The sequence below is a fragment of the Ovis canadensis genome, chromosome 8, assembly GCF_042477335.2.
Source record: "Ovis canadensis isolate MfBH-ARS-UI-01 breed Bighorn chromosome 8, ARS-UI_OviCan_v2, whole genome shotgun sequence".
NCBI lineage: Eukaryota > Metazoa > Chordata > Mammalia > Artiodactyla > Bovidae > Ovis > Ovis canadensis.
This window is the reverse complement of record NC_091252.1, coordinates 85,937,823-85,951,643: the sequence shown is the minus strand read 5'-3', so window position 1 is coordinate 85,951,643 and position 13,821 is coordinate 85,937,823. Positions and strand designations below refer to the sequence as shown.

The 13,821-nt window shown below is 46.2% G+C and overlaps 1 pseudogene; it reads left to right on the top strand.

Moving 5' to 3' along the window:
• The first annotated feature begins 9,140 nt into the window (after positions 1–9,140).
• On the top strand, positions 9,141–13,739 carry LOC138444677 (tyrosine-protein kinase RYK-like; annotated as a pseudogene).
• The last annotated feature ends 82 nt before the right edge of the window (positions 13,740–13,821 follow it).

The following is a 13,821-nucleotide window of genomic DNA, read 5'->3' as shown; positions in this document are numbered from 1 at the left end:
GTGAGTTGGGAGGAGACAAGGAACAAAAGAAAATTCTTGTTCAGGCCACTGGGTCGGGTCAGTCAGCGGACAAGCTTGTCCCTAAGTACCTGAATGGTCAGGGCATCAGTCGCAGTGAGGAAGTCCCACCAGAGTCGCCATCTGTTACAGAAAGAGGGACTCCTTGCAGGGTCTGAGAGTGGGCTTTTGTGTAACATTGGGAAGTTAATGGTTCCAGGAGACAGGCATGCTGACAAGGCAAGAGGCTTTTTTGGGAAGGGGCTACAGGGCGGAGAGCAGCAGGGTAAGGGAACCCAGGAGAACTGCTCTGCCACATGGCTTGTAGTCTCAGGGTCTCTGGTGATGGAGTTAGTTTCTGGGTCATCTCTGGCCAATCATTCTGACTCAGGGTCGTCCCTGGTGTCAGAAATGTGTTCTGGTGAGCTTTACTGATATTTCTGAGAGTTTATTTATATAGTGCTTACTTTCCCTTAACCCAATTAAATCCAGCTCAGTTACAAATTCATTTCCATGTAAAGACAGAACCAGAGATCTCCTTGTTTTACTGCTTCAGTTTTTAAAATGCTATTTTTTCCCCTCACTCTGGGGGGCCACAGATGGATCAGATGGTTCCTGAGAACCCAGGCGAAAGACTTACATTTTGGAAGGGAGAAATGGAAGCTCCCTTTTTTGTTTGTTTTGTTTTTAAAGCCTTCCAAAATGATTGTGAACACTGAATGCAGCCATGAAATTAAAAGATGCTTGCTCCTTGGAAGAAAAGCTATGATAAACCTAGACAGCATATTAAAAAGCAGAGACATCAATTTCCCAACAAAAGTCCCTATAGTCAAAGCTATGGTTTTTTCAGTAGTCATGCATGGATGTGAGAGTTGGACCATAAGAAGGCTGAGAACTGAAGAACTGATGCTTTTGAGCTGTGGTGTTGGAGAAGACTCTTGAGAGTCCCTTGGACAGCAAGGAAATCAAACCAGTCAATCCTAAAGGAAATCAGTCCTGAATATTCATTGTAAGGACTGATGCTGAAGTTGAAGCTCCAATACATTGGCCACCTGATGCAAAGAGATGACTCATTGGAGAAGACCTGGGAAAGATGCTGGGAAAGATTGAAGGCAGGAGGAGAAGGCGATGACAGGGGACGTGATGGTTGGATGGCATCACTGATTCAATGGACATGAGTGTGAGCAAGCTCCAGGAGATGGTGAAGGACAAGGAAGCCTGGTTTGCTGCAGTCCATGGGGTCGCAAAGAGTCAGACATGACTGAGTGACTGAACAACAAGTAACCCATGCCCACAATTGTAGCAGAGCTTTGCACGAGCAATTAGACACAAAAAAGTACATAAAACAAAGATGCTTTTAAATTCACTGACTGAGAGAACCTCCCAATTACAGAAAATTAACAGGCAAGAGACAAAGAGAGGGTCTTACTGGGAAGTGGCCTCTGGGGCACTTTGTCCAGCCCAGCCCAACTCATCTCTCAACTGGCCCTTCCACAAGGGGGCCAGTGGGAACCTCAAGCCTGAGGTGGGAACACAAAACAAACAAGTGGCGGTGAAAAAGGTGACCCAGCAGGGAGCCTCTTGAATGCAAAAGAACAGGAGTGTAGGTATGAGGATCAAGGGGGAGCAAAGAGGAGGAGGGACAGAAAAGACTGAGAAACAGAAGGGCACCATTGCCTTTTCAGCCCCTGCACCTGCGGGTGTCTATTTATTCAGGCACCAACCTGCAGGCTTCCAGAAAGGGCCAGTGAGGGAGGGAGCACCCTGTCCACTGCCCACTGGGGTGATCAAGCCCAGAAACCAGCCCCTTGTACATCGGCTGTGGGCCTGCAGCTCAGAGGTGGGATTCTCACGCATGCATAAACCAGCATATAGAGAAATCTGCCCGTTCACTGAGTTCCCAACGGGACTTCTCTTGGTGGCAGGAAAATAGAAGTGAGAATATCGGTATGATCAGACGTCCAACCACTACCTAATAAGAGGTTTGAACCTCTATCATTCTCACAAATCTCCTCTGAGGCAGAACCTGCTGCACCAAGACCTGCAGGGTATGAGGTGGGTCTCTCCCACCAGCTAGTCACCCATCAAAGTGAGCCATTGACAGCCAGAGGGAGCTTTGTCTCCTAAGTTGAGAGGAGTGATGCTGTCCTTGCCGAGGTCCACTCTCTCAGAATGATAAGACAGAGAGAGGAGAAGTGGAGAGATAATAGAGTAGCAAAAAGGACAAAGGATGAGGGGAGCGGGATGCCTGAATGAGCTCCCTGAGGCCCCCAGGGACCAGGAAGGCACACCAACCAAACTGGTGACTCTGAGCTGAGGTTCACGCGGCCACTTGTCACCACCGGGAAGTTGCACCCCGAGGTCACAGAGATGCCCAGACGCTCTGGCAGAAAGGGGACAGTAGCCCTTCGTGGTTGCCAGAGTATGTTAGCAACAAGGCTTCTTGGCCTCCTGAATCAATCAGTTCATTCAGTTCAGTTCATTCAGTCACTCAGTTGTGTCCGACTCTTTGTGACCCCATGGACCGCAGCACGCCAGGCCTCTCTGTCCATCACCAACTCCCAGTGTTTACTCAAACTCATGCCCATTGAGTCAGTGACACCACAGGGGCAAGGGCTCTGGGTTCGGCAGACTTGGGTATGGCTGGGTGCTGCAGACATGGGTATGGCATAAGTCTTCTTGGTGGAGGTCACCATTAACCCCACCAAAGAGCTGCCAGAACATACACAGGACTGGGGAAATAGAGTCTTGGAGGGCAGGAACAGAACCTTAATCAATAGAAGTGGATAAGAGGCCAGATAAGAAATTCAGGCGAGGCTTCCCTGGGACACATGCTGCAGTGTGAGGGCGCGAGCACCAGCAACAGGTCTCCTTGCTCATTCCCTTCATGGAGGCAGGGGCAACAGGCTGGCCCCTTATATGGGGTGAGGGTAGGGGCAGGCCAAGGGTTAGGACCTGAGGGATGGCTTAGGTGGTCTGCCCACCGTCGTGGCAGTGCCCTGCGCAGGGATCATACCCCGTACCCTGCTTTTCCAGTTGGGTATTTTATCTTTTCATTCATAATTAACCCCAAATTGGAATGCATACAGTTATTTTCAGTCCCTTATAATTTCTTTGTATTTTGTTGCTGGAGGAGATCATTGTCCAGGTGCAAGCACTAGAGCAAAGGTCCACAGATCCCAGGGTTCAAGTCCTGGCAGATCTCACTTGCACTGTTGGACATGTTTCTTATCCGTGCTTTCCTCTCAGGCTCCGTGGAGTCCATCAGGCTTTCCCATGGAGCTAATGGACTACACACTTTCCTGACCTTTCGTACCGTGTCCACCCTGGCAGATTCACTTCTCGGAGCCTTGGATCCCCTCCTCTACCACCTGCCTCGGAAGTTCTGGACTTTCTCTCATGCTGTGTGGGCCAGGCCTTTCTCCAGGCTTCCAAGACCCATCCTAGTTGAAGATTAGCAGCATCTCCTTGGCCTTGCTAAGCCCAGTGACCTGTAATTATAAACTCTTCTTTCTCCAGCTTTGGGTTCTGTGCTCATCCTTCCCCACTGTGATCCTGCTTCCTCAGGAGCAGCCCCCAAAGGCTCCCCATCTCTCCTCAGGACACTTGGAGACATCCTCACAGTCCTCTGTGTTTAGGCCTCTCCTTCTGAGCTGGCCTGGCACACCTCTGGAAAAAATTGTGTCAGTTCATGCTAGGTGTGGAGCTTTTGAACAGAGTGGAGATAGGCACATCCAGAGCTGTGTGGGTATTTTGCCTGATCAAGGCTGCCTCCTCTTCCTCAGCCAGTAACTAGGGTGTGTTTGGCGTAGGGGGCGCAGACAGGGCCGTCCTGCTCTGTCAGCCAGCCCTGCAGCCCTACTCCACTCTCACATAACTGGGGGAAGAGGCCTATGGGTCTTTTTCTCCCAACCTCACCCTCACTGTTTTGCCTTCACACATGCTCACTCTCTTTCCTATAATTTCACCATCAGTCCTCGCCCAGACCTGGACAGCCATGGTGTGAGGTTCAAGGCCAGGTGGACGGAGAGGTTTTTCTCTCCTATGACTGTGGTCTTGCTAACATCACATTCATGAGTCCTCTGGGAGAATTCTGGAACTGAGGTCCTTATCGTTTTCCGAGAATTAGAGGGGAGTCTGTTTGATATATCCCCTAAAAATGTATTGGAGATGATCATTCTGAACAGGACTAACTCTAACCACAACAACCAAAAGGGATGGTAATGAAAGGCTGTCTTGATTCCTAATGTCTATTTTTTATCATATGTTCTTTCTTCATTTCCATCCATGGACCAGAGCTCTTCAATTTGTACTATTTATGCAGTTGGGGAGGCTCCTTTTAGTGATCATTTATCTCTTACTGAGATAAAAGGTAAATATAAAATATATTTATAATATCTATATTATAAATATATATTAAAACATATATATATATATATATATATATATATTAAAATGATGGATCGGGGGGCTTCCCTGGTGGTCCATGCTTAGACTGCTTAGACTGCTAGGGGTAGGAGTTTGATCCATGGTTAAGGAACAAGACCCTACATGCCTCATGGCACAGCCAGAAAATAAAAATGATGCATCTTAATTTCTATGCGGAGAAACTAAATTTTAAACCTTAACCTTTAAATATTAAAACTAAAAAATTAATACAGTCCATTAAACAAAATGCAGCAATATTCATTAAATTGGAAGTTCAAGGTGACATGGAGAAACAGAGTACAGATTCAAAGGCAGAAAAGACCATTCATTACTGAACTACATGATGAAGTGTTTGAGGCAAATGTTGTATTGTCTTCAAGTTTGAAATGCATCAAGAAATAAGATACATTGATCTTTTGAAGATACAAACCCTCCAGCACCATGATCTTGGACTTCCTCCCTACAGAACTGTAGAAAAACCTGTGTTTGTTGTGTAAGCCATCCAGTCTGTGGTCCTCTGTATGGCAGGACTAGCTGACTAGTATAGGCTCCTGTGCTGTGCTGTGCCTAGTTGCTCAGTCCTGTCTGACTCTTTGTGACTCCACGTACTATAGCCCTCCAGGCTCCTCAGTGCACAGGGATTCTCCAGGCAAGAATACTGGAGTGAGTTGCCAGGCCCTCCTCCAAGGGATCTTCCCAACCCAAGGATTGAACCTGGGTCTCTCACATTGCAGGTGGATTCTTTTACCATCTAATCCACAAGGGAAGCCCAAGAATACTGAAGTGGGTAGTCTATCCCTTCTCCAGGGGATCTTCAAAACCCAGGAATCGAATAAGGGTCCCCTGCCTTGCAGGTGGATTCTTTACCAGCTGAGCTACTTGGGAGCCAAATATAGGCTCCTACCCTCCTACAGAGACTGGGAGATGCCAGCACTATTTCTTTTAATACTTCAGATTCAAAGAGATGGTGCTCAAGGCCCACACTCTAGAGCCTGCAGGCCATAACTGCCGAACCCAATACCGTGACTACTGAACCCCACATGCCTAAGGCCAGTGATCCACAGCAAGAGAAGCCACCTCAGTGAGAAGCCCAAATGCCGTCACTAGAGAGGAGCCCCTGCTAGCTGCAGCTGGAGAAAGCCTGAACGCAGATACATAGACCCAGGGAAATCAAAAACAAAAATCTGTAAACAAATGCCACTCCAATATTCTTCCCTGGGAAATCCCTTGGACATAGGAGCCTAGCTGGCTACAGTCCATGAAGTCTCAAAGAGTTGGACATGACTTAGGGACTAAACAGCAGCAACAGCAGGAAAGAAAGTTATAGCTTATTAGATAATACACAGTGGGAAAGCTCATGTCACATAGACTGGCAAGTTAGTATCCTCCACTGATTCCTTTTCCACCAGGTGTGTAGCTTGTCTTAGTCTCTCACTCTCCCTTTCATCTGGGTGGGCATGGTCACAGAGTGTGCTGGCGCATCTAAGTAAGCAATGGCCTTAGTAAGTCACCTTAAGAGAAAGAAAGAAAGAGATGGCTCCCAGAGCTTTCAGAAAACAGTCTTGAGTTGTAAAACTGGTAAGAGAAAAAGTGAGGACAAGATTTTGAAATAAAATGTTCTAAGAAAAGGGAAGTTAGAGGCCTAGACCCTGGAATGAGTTCAAGTTTCATCTCAAGTTTAGTCCAGCTAAAAGAGATATTAAGGTCATCCTGGTCAGACTTCTCAAAATAAAGGCAGTGGAAACCACACAGCAACTCACCTAAGGAAGAAAAAGTCCTCAATAGTCAGGATAAAGGAGGTCAAACCAACATCTCCAGAATGTTAATAAGATACAGACTAGCAAGTGATCACGATGATGATAATGATAAAAATAAAAGGTGAGTTTGATTCTGATATTTGCACAGACAAAAAAAATTGTGGATTGAAACTTCATTTCTGTGTTAGAATGGAGGGATATTTCTCTACTATAAAACAGTAATAATAATAGGTTTATTGTAATATTCCTCTATCATAAAACAGGAATATCCTGTTCCCTGAAAATATTTCAGCCCATAATTTTACCATCTATTGATGATCCCTGACTGATAGCATTTTCATTAACACTAGAAAATAAGCAGTTACTGAACATGTATTCATTCAATAAATATTTATTGGACTCTTGCTGAGAAGTAGGAACTTGGCAGGCATGGAGACAGCAGCTGCCCCTGTTGATCATCTCCTCACACAGTGTGGCCAGGATCTCTCTCTGTGTCAACCACACTCTTCCTCTGAACCATGGAGCACAGTAATTGAGTTCAGTGACTCTTTCCTCAATTCATCTCACAAGGATGGCATGTAGCCAGAACCATTTTTAGATGTCTGGATGAGAAGTTAATTCACTACACACTGTGAAATTAACTCCATATAGCAGTTCTTCCAATTAACCAGATTGATGAAATCAGGTGGAAGGGGGTTCAGTTATTCTGAGAAGTCATTTTCTGGGTGTTGAGAATAGACTGTGGGAAAGTTTATGACCGGGGATTCCAAGCCAGAATTCCCTCTTCCCCTCCTGCTTCTGTCACACCTGAGACAGGCTGGGACCTGGACTAAGGTCTCATCAAGCATCAAAATGCAAAGACACTATAAAGGGAGAAAAAGTGCTGCATGCATGCACAGTTGGGACAGTTATGAGCAACAAGATACAAAATGATCAAGCCCCAACTGCCACTACTGAGGTGTTGGGAGCAAAAGCAAAGTAGTGAGTATAAGCCGACACACAGCACCACCAATGGGGTGGGCAGACCGCCTAAGCCACCCCTCCTGCCTCACCCAGGGATACGCCCCACCCTCAGCCCACATAAGGGACCAGCTTGTCCCCTTTGGGATCGAGCGAGGGAACTTGTTTCCCTTCCCTCAAACTGTAGCAAGAATTCCAAAGAAACAGAGCAGGACCCTATGGTTCTTGCCCCACCATGTCCTCAGCCTGCCTTTTGTCCGTGGAAAAGCTTTAGCCACACACTAAGCTTAATCAGAGAAGTGAGAAAATGAAGAAACTAAGGAAATAGTCAAAGGAGACAAAATAAGAATAATGTAGTCATTAAGCATAGTCAAAGACTTTGAGGTCCTTCTCAAGGGCTGTTGATATTATTCTGAGCTCTATCCTGTGAGCTGTCTTATAGATACGTCAATTCCCACCAGTTGGAAGAAATTAGCTACATGATGACCAGACTGTATCCATGATATAAGCTGCCACAATTCCAAGAATTCTCCTCAAGGAGATGAGAACAAGCCAACCATGGAACCAAAGATTAATTGTACTTGAAACAATCAAGAGGACTCTGGTCAGACCATCCATGACCAATTTGGAGATGACTGTCAGAGCTGACTGTGCTGTTTCTGCATGCAGCCCCCTCCCTCTGTCTATAAAAGTTCTTGCCCACTGATTGTCAGTTGGAGGGAGTCAGCATTTGGACAGATGTCCATCCTTCCTACACCCCCTCTCACCTCCATTTGTTGTTTAGTTGCTAAGTGTGTGACTCTTTGTGACCCCATGGACTGTAGCCTGTCAGACTCCTCTGTCCATGGGATTTTCCAGGCAAGAATACTGGGATGGGTTGCTATTTCCTTCTGCAAGATATCTTTCTGAGGCAGGGATTGAACCCACACCTCCTGCATTGACGGGTGGATTCTGGGCAGATTCTTTACCACTGATCCACCATGGAAATCCCCTACCCCCTTCCCCTCTACCATTGCTGGCATCCAAAACAAGGCAAACTTTCCTTTCCATCAACATGACCTCTTTAATGGCTTTTGAGCGGGAAGCAGCCGGACCCTAGTTACAGGAACACCAATAAAACCTAGCCTGAATTTCTCATCTGGCCTCTTATCAATTTTTATTGATTAAATAGTTGAGAGGAGGTACCCCACGTCCAAGGTAAGGAGCAACGGCTGTGCTTTGCTGGAGCAGCTGTGAAGAGATACCCCGCGTCCAAGGTAAGAGAAACCCAAGTGAAACGATAGGCACTAAGAGAGGGCATCTGAGGTCAGACAGACGGAAACCACAATCACAGACAACTAGCCAATCTGATCACATGGATCACAGCCTCAACTAACTCAGTGAAACCAAGCCATGCTGTGTGGGGCCACCCAAGATGGGCGGGTCACGGTGGAGAGGTGTGACAGAATGTGGTCCACTGGAGAAGGGAATGGCAAGCCACTTCAATATTCTTGCCTTGAGATCCCCATGAACAGTATGAAAAGGCAAAAAGACAGGACAATGAAAGATGAACTCCCCAGGTTGGTAGGTGCCCAATATGCTACTGGAGATCAGTGGAGAAATAACTCCAGAAAGAATGAAGGGATGGAGCCAAAGCAGAAACAACACCCAGTTGTGGATGGGACTGGTGATAGAAGCAAGGTTTGATGCTTTAAAGAGCAATATTGCATAGGAACCTGGAATGTCAGGTCCATGAATCAAGGCAAATTGGAAGTGGTCAAACAGGAGGTGACAAGAGTGAATATCGACATTCTAGGAATCAGTGAACTAAGATAGACTGGAATGGGTGAATTAACTCAGATGACCATTATATCTACTGCTGTGGGCAGGAATCCCTTAGAAGAAATGGAGTAGCCATCATGGTCAACAAGAGTCCGAAATGCAGTACTTCGATGTAATATCAAAAATGACAGAATGATCTCTGTTCATTTCCAAGGCAAACCATTCAATATCACGGTAATGCAAGCCTATGCCCCAACCAGTAATGCTGAAGAACCGCAAGGTGGACAGTTCTATGGAGACCTACAAGACCTTTTAGAACTAACACCCAAAAATGATGTCCTTTTCATTATGGAGGACTGGAATGCAAAAGTAGGAAGTCAAGAAACACCTGGATTTACAGGATAATTTGGCCTTGGAGTACGGAATGAAGCAGGGCAAAGGCTAATATAGTTTTGCCAAGAGAACACACTGGTCATAGCAAACACCCTCTTCCAACAACACAAGAGAAGACTCTATACATGGGCATCACAGGCAGTCAACAGTGAAATCAGATTGATTATATTCTTTGCAGCCAAAGATGGAGAAGCTCTATACAGTCAGCAAAAATAAGACCGGGAGCTGACTGTGGCTCAGATCATGAACTCCTTATTACCAAATTCAGACTGAAATTGAAGAAAGTAGGGGAAATCACTAGACCATTCAGGTATGACCTAAATGAAATCCCTTATGATTATACAGTGGAAGTGAGAAATAGATTTAAGGGCCTAGATCTGATAAATAGAGTGCCTGATGAACTATGGACAAAAGTTTGTGACATTGTAGAGGAGACCGGGATCAAGACCATCCCCATGGAAAAGAATTGCAAAAACGCAAAATGGCTATCTGAGGAGACCTTATAAATAGCTGTGAAAAGAAGAGAAGTGAAAAGAAAAGGAAAGATATAAGCATCTGAATGCAGAGTTCCAAAGAAGAGCAAGGAGAGAGAGAATAGAAAGCCTTCCTCAGCAATCAACGCAAAGAAATAGAGGAAAACAACAGAATGGGAAAGACTAGAGATCTCTTCAAGAAAATGAGAGATACCAAGGGAACATTTCATGTAAAGATGGGCTCGATAAAGTATAGAAATGGTATCGACCTAACAGAAGCAGAAGATATTAAGAAGAAGTGTCAAGAATACACAGAACTGTACAAAAAAAGATCTTCACAACCAAGATAATCATGATGGAGTGATCACTCACCTAGAGCCAGGCGTCCTGGAATGTGAAGTCAAGTGGGCCTCAGAAAGCATCACTACAAACAAAGCTAATGGAGGTGATGGAATTCCAGTTGAGTTCTTTCAAATCCTGAAAGATGATGCTGTGAAAGTGCTGCACTCAATATGCCAGCAAATTTGGAAAACTCAGCAGTGGCCACAGGACTGGAAAAGGTCCGTTTTCATTCCAATCCCAAAGAAAGGAAATGCCAAAGAATGCTCAAACTGCCGCACAATTGCACTCATCTCACATGCTAGTAGAGTAATGCTCAAAATTCTCCAAGCCAGGCTTCAGCAATACATGAAGTGTGAACTTCCAGATGTTCAAGCTGATTTTCGAAAAGGCAGAGGAACCAGAGATCAAACTGCCAACATCTGCTGGATCATTGAAAAAGCAAGAGAGTTCCAGAAAAACATCTATTTCTTCTTTCTTGACTATGCCAAAGCCTTTGACTGTGTGGATCACGAGAAACTGGAAAATTCTGAAAGAGATGGGAATACCAGACCACCTGCCCCACCTCTTGAGAAATCTGTATGCAGGTCAGGAAGCAACAGTTAGAAATGGACATGGAACAACAGACTGGTTCCAAATAGAAAAAGGAGTATGTCGAAGCTGTATATTGTCACCCTGCTTATTTAACTTATATGCAGGGTACATCATGAGAAATGCTGGGCTGGAAGAAGCACAAGCTGGAATCAAGATTGCCGGGAGAAATATCAATCACCTCAGATATGCAGATGACACCACCCTTATGGCAGAAAGTGAAGAGGAACTAGAGATCCTCTTGATGACAGTGAAAGAGGAGAGTGAAAAAGTTGGCTTAAAGCTCAACATTCAGAAAATGAAGATCATGGCATCTGGTCCCATCACTTCATGGGAAATAGATGGGGAAACAGTGGAAAGAGTATCAGACTTCATTTTGGGGGACTCCAAAATCACTGCAGATGGTGACTGCAGCCATGAAATTAAAGGATGCTTACTCCGTGGAAGGAAAATTATGACCAACCTAGATAGCATATTCAAAAGTAGAGACATGACTTTGCCAACAAAGGTCCATCTAGTCAAGGCTATGGTTTATCCAGTGGTCATGTATAGATGTGAGAGTTGGACTGTGAAGAAAGCTGAGCACTGAAGAATTGATGCTTTTGAACTGTGGTTTTGGAGAAGACTCTTGAGAGTCCCTTGAACTGCAAGGAGATCCAACCAGTCCATTCCAAAGTAGATGAGTCCTGGGTGTTCCTTGAAAGGACTGATGCTAAAGCTGAAACTCCAAATCTTTTGTAAAGAGTTGACTCATTGGAAAAGACTCTGATGCTGGGAGGGATTGGGGGCAGGAGGGAAAGGGGACGACAGAGGATGAGATGGCTGGATGGCATCACTGACTCGATGTACATGGGTTTGGGTGGACTCCGAGAGTTGGTGACGGACAGGGAGCCATGGCCTGCTGTGGTTTAAGGGGTCGCAATGATTCGGACACGACTGAGTGACTGAACTGAATTGATGATCTGCACACAGAGCTCCTTCTGGTCCCTTTGTAGTATGGATGAACTGAAGTAGGTCCCTTCCCTACTGCTCTCTGCCCTTGAAGGACCACCAAATCCCTTCCCTACTGCTTCTGGTCCCTTCTTGCTACTGCTGAAGAGATGTACCTCCCTTCCCTATTGCTCTCTAGTCCATATTTACTACTGCTGAAGGGAAATAGAACCCTTCCCTACTGCTCTCAGCCACTGAAGGACCAGCAGGTCCTTCCTTACTTCTCTCAGGTCCCTTCTTACTATTGCTGAAGGGAATTAGGTCCCTTCCCTACTGCTCTGGGCCCTTGAAGGACCAGCGCTCTTTATCACGGATCAGTTAACACTGGCAGGGTGGCCGGGGTAGGAGCTATTTGTCTTTCAAGGGCTCGGGCTGGGTGGATAGCAGCAGGTGGCCTAGTTTCTCCTGGGCAGTGGAGGCAGGCACACACAGCAGGATGGAAGTGCAAAGCTGTCTCCCTGGGATGGGGATTGTCAGGCTGCCACTGGTACAGCTCGGTTTTGCTAGGCTGCCTGTGGCCAGGCCCGGCCCCGCCCCCCACCCCCCCCCCCAACCCAGCCCCTGCCCCCGGAACTTCCACACACTGTATCAGTGTTTGGGCTCGAGCTGTCCTGTCCTGGCAAATTAGATTCTGAAGTTATGACACTAAATGCACCATAACTTGACAGTAACTTCAAAAAGCTTCACAGTCTTAGAGTTGAAACGAAGGAAAATTTGCCATCCAGAAACTGAGGAAGGAAAACTTCAGCACTGGACCAAACGATGAGCAGAAGAACCCATTTATGATCCTGTACATGCAGCTCCAGCCATGTCTGCACGTGTGTTTTATATCAGCCTAGGGATTTGCTGTCGAGTTATATTTCTTGCAGTACTAGTATTAGCTGTTTTGCATCTTCATCGTATGCAAAGGATTGAACTGGAAAATAGCATCAGCGCCAGCAGTAGTTCCCAAGGGCTGTCTCAGTCCCAGTCGTTCCCAGATGTCTCAGTATGTGGGAGGCAACACACCCAACAGTACAACTCCCATCTCCAGTTATCCGACCTTGTGGGTAGAGGAGGAGGACTTGAGAAGTGTCGCTCTTTTGGAGGCCAGAGCTAAGGTGAATGATATCAAAATATCTTTCCAGAGAGAGGAACTCAAAAGATATATATTCTAAGCAGGTACCTTTTGGTGTACTTTCCATGGGGTTTATGTAGATGAAAAAGATCCAGATAAAGAACAACAAGCATTTGTAAAAACAGTTAGAGATCGAGCTTCTGAAATTCAGGTGACAACGATGCTCCCTGAAAGTTGTGAGCTATGAGATCTTCATCACAGAAATCTTCCTATTACCCATCTGTGAACAAAAGAAGGGGGAAAGCCCATGGTGGACTGCCTTACATGAACTGGGGGTATCTTAAATTGTTTTTATGACAGTGCAAATATGTAGAGGCCAATAGTCAGCAGGAAACTTCTCAACAAAACCTAGTTCACATGCCTGCTCAGATTGCCTGTGGAATGAGCTGCCTGGTCAGAAAGAAGTCACCCACAAAGACCTGGCAGCCAGGAGCTCTACCATTGATGACAACTTCAAATTAAGAGCAAAGACAATCCCTCTCCAAGTCTTACTCCCCATGGACTCTCACTGTCTGGGGAACAACAAAAACATGGGATCGAGGGATAGCTTTTGAAAGTCTGGTTAACAATGAGTTCTCCAGCCTTCCCCGGTGATCCAGTGGCTAAGACTCCACACTCCCAATGCAGGAGCCTGGGTTCGATCCCTGGGGGGGAAACTGGATCCTGCACGCCACAACTAAGCAGTCAGCATGCTGCTACTAAAAGAGCCCATGTGTTTATGACTCTGGCCAAACACCCTAAGTGGACATCTACCCGTTTGATGTGGCTGCATAACTGAAAGAGGGTTACCAAATAGCCCAGACTATCAACTGTCCTGATGAACTATGTATGTGATGGCTTGTGCTGGGCCTTCGATCCAGAGGAGAGGTGGAGTTCCAGCAGCTGGCCCAGTGTCTCACAGAGGTCCTTGCCGCCCTGGGGGCCTGTGTCTGACTCTCCTCTCACAGTCACCCAGCATCAGGAGGAAGATGCCTGTCGAGGCCCACTTGGAACCAGCCAGTCACATACATCACCG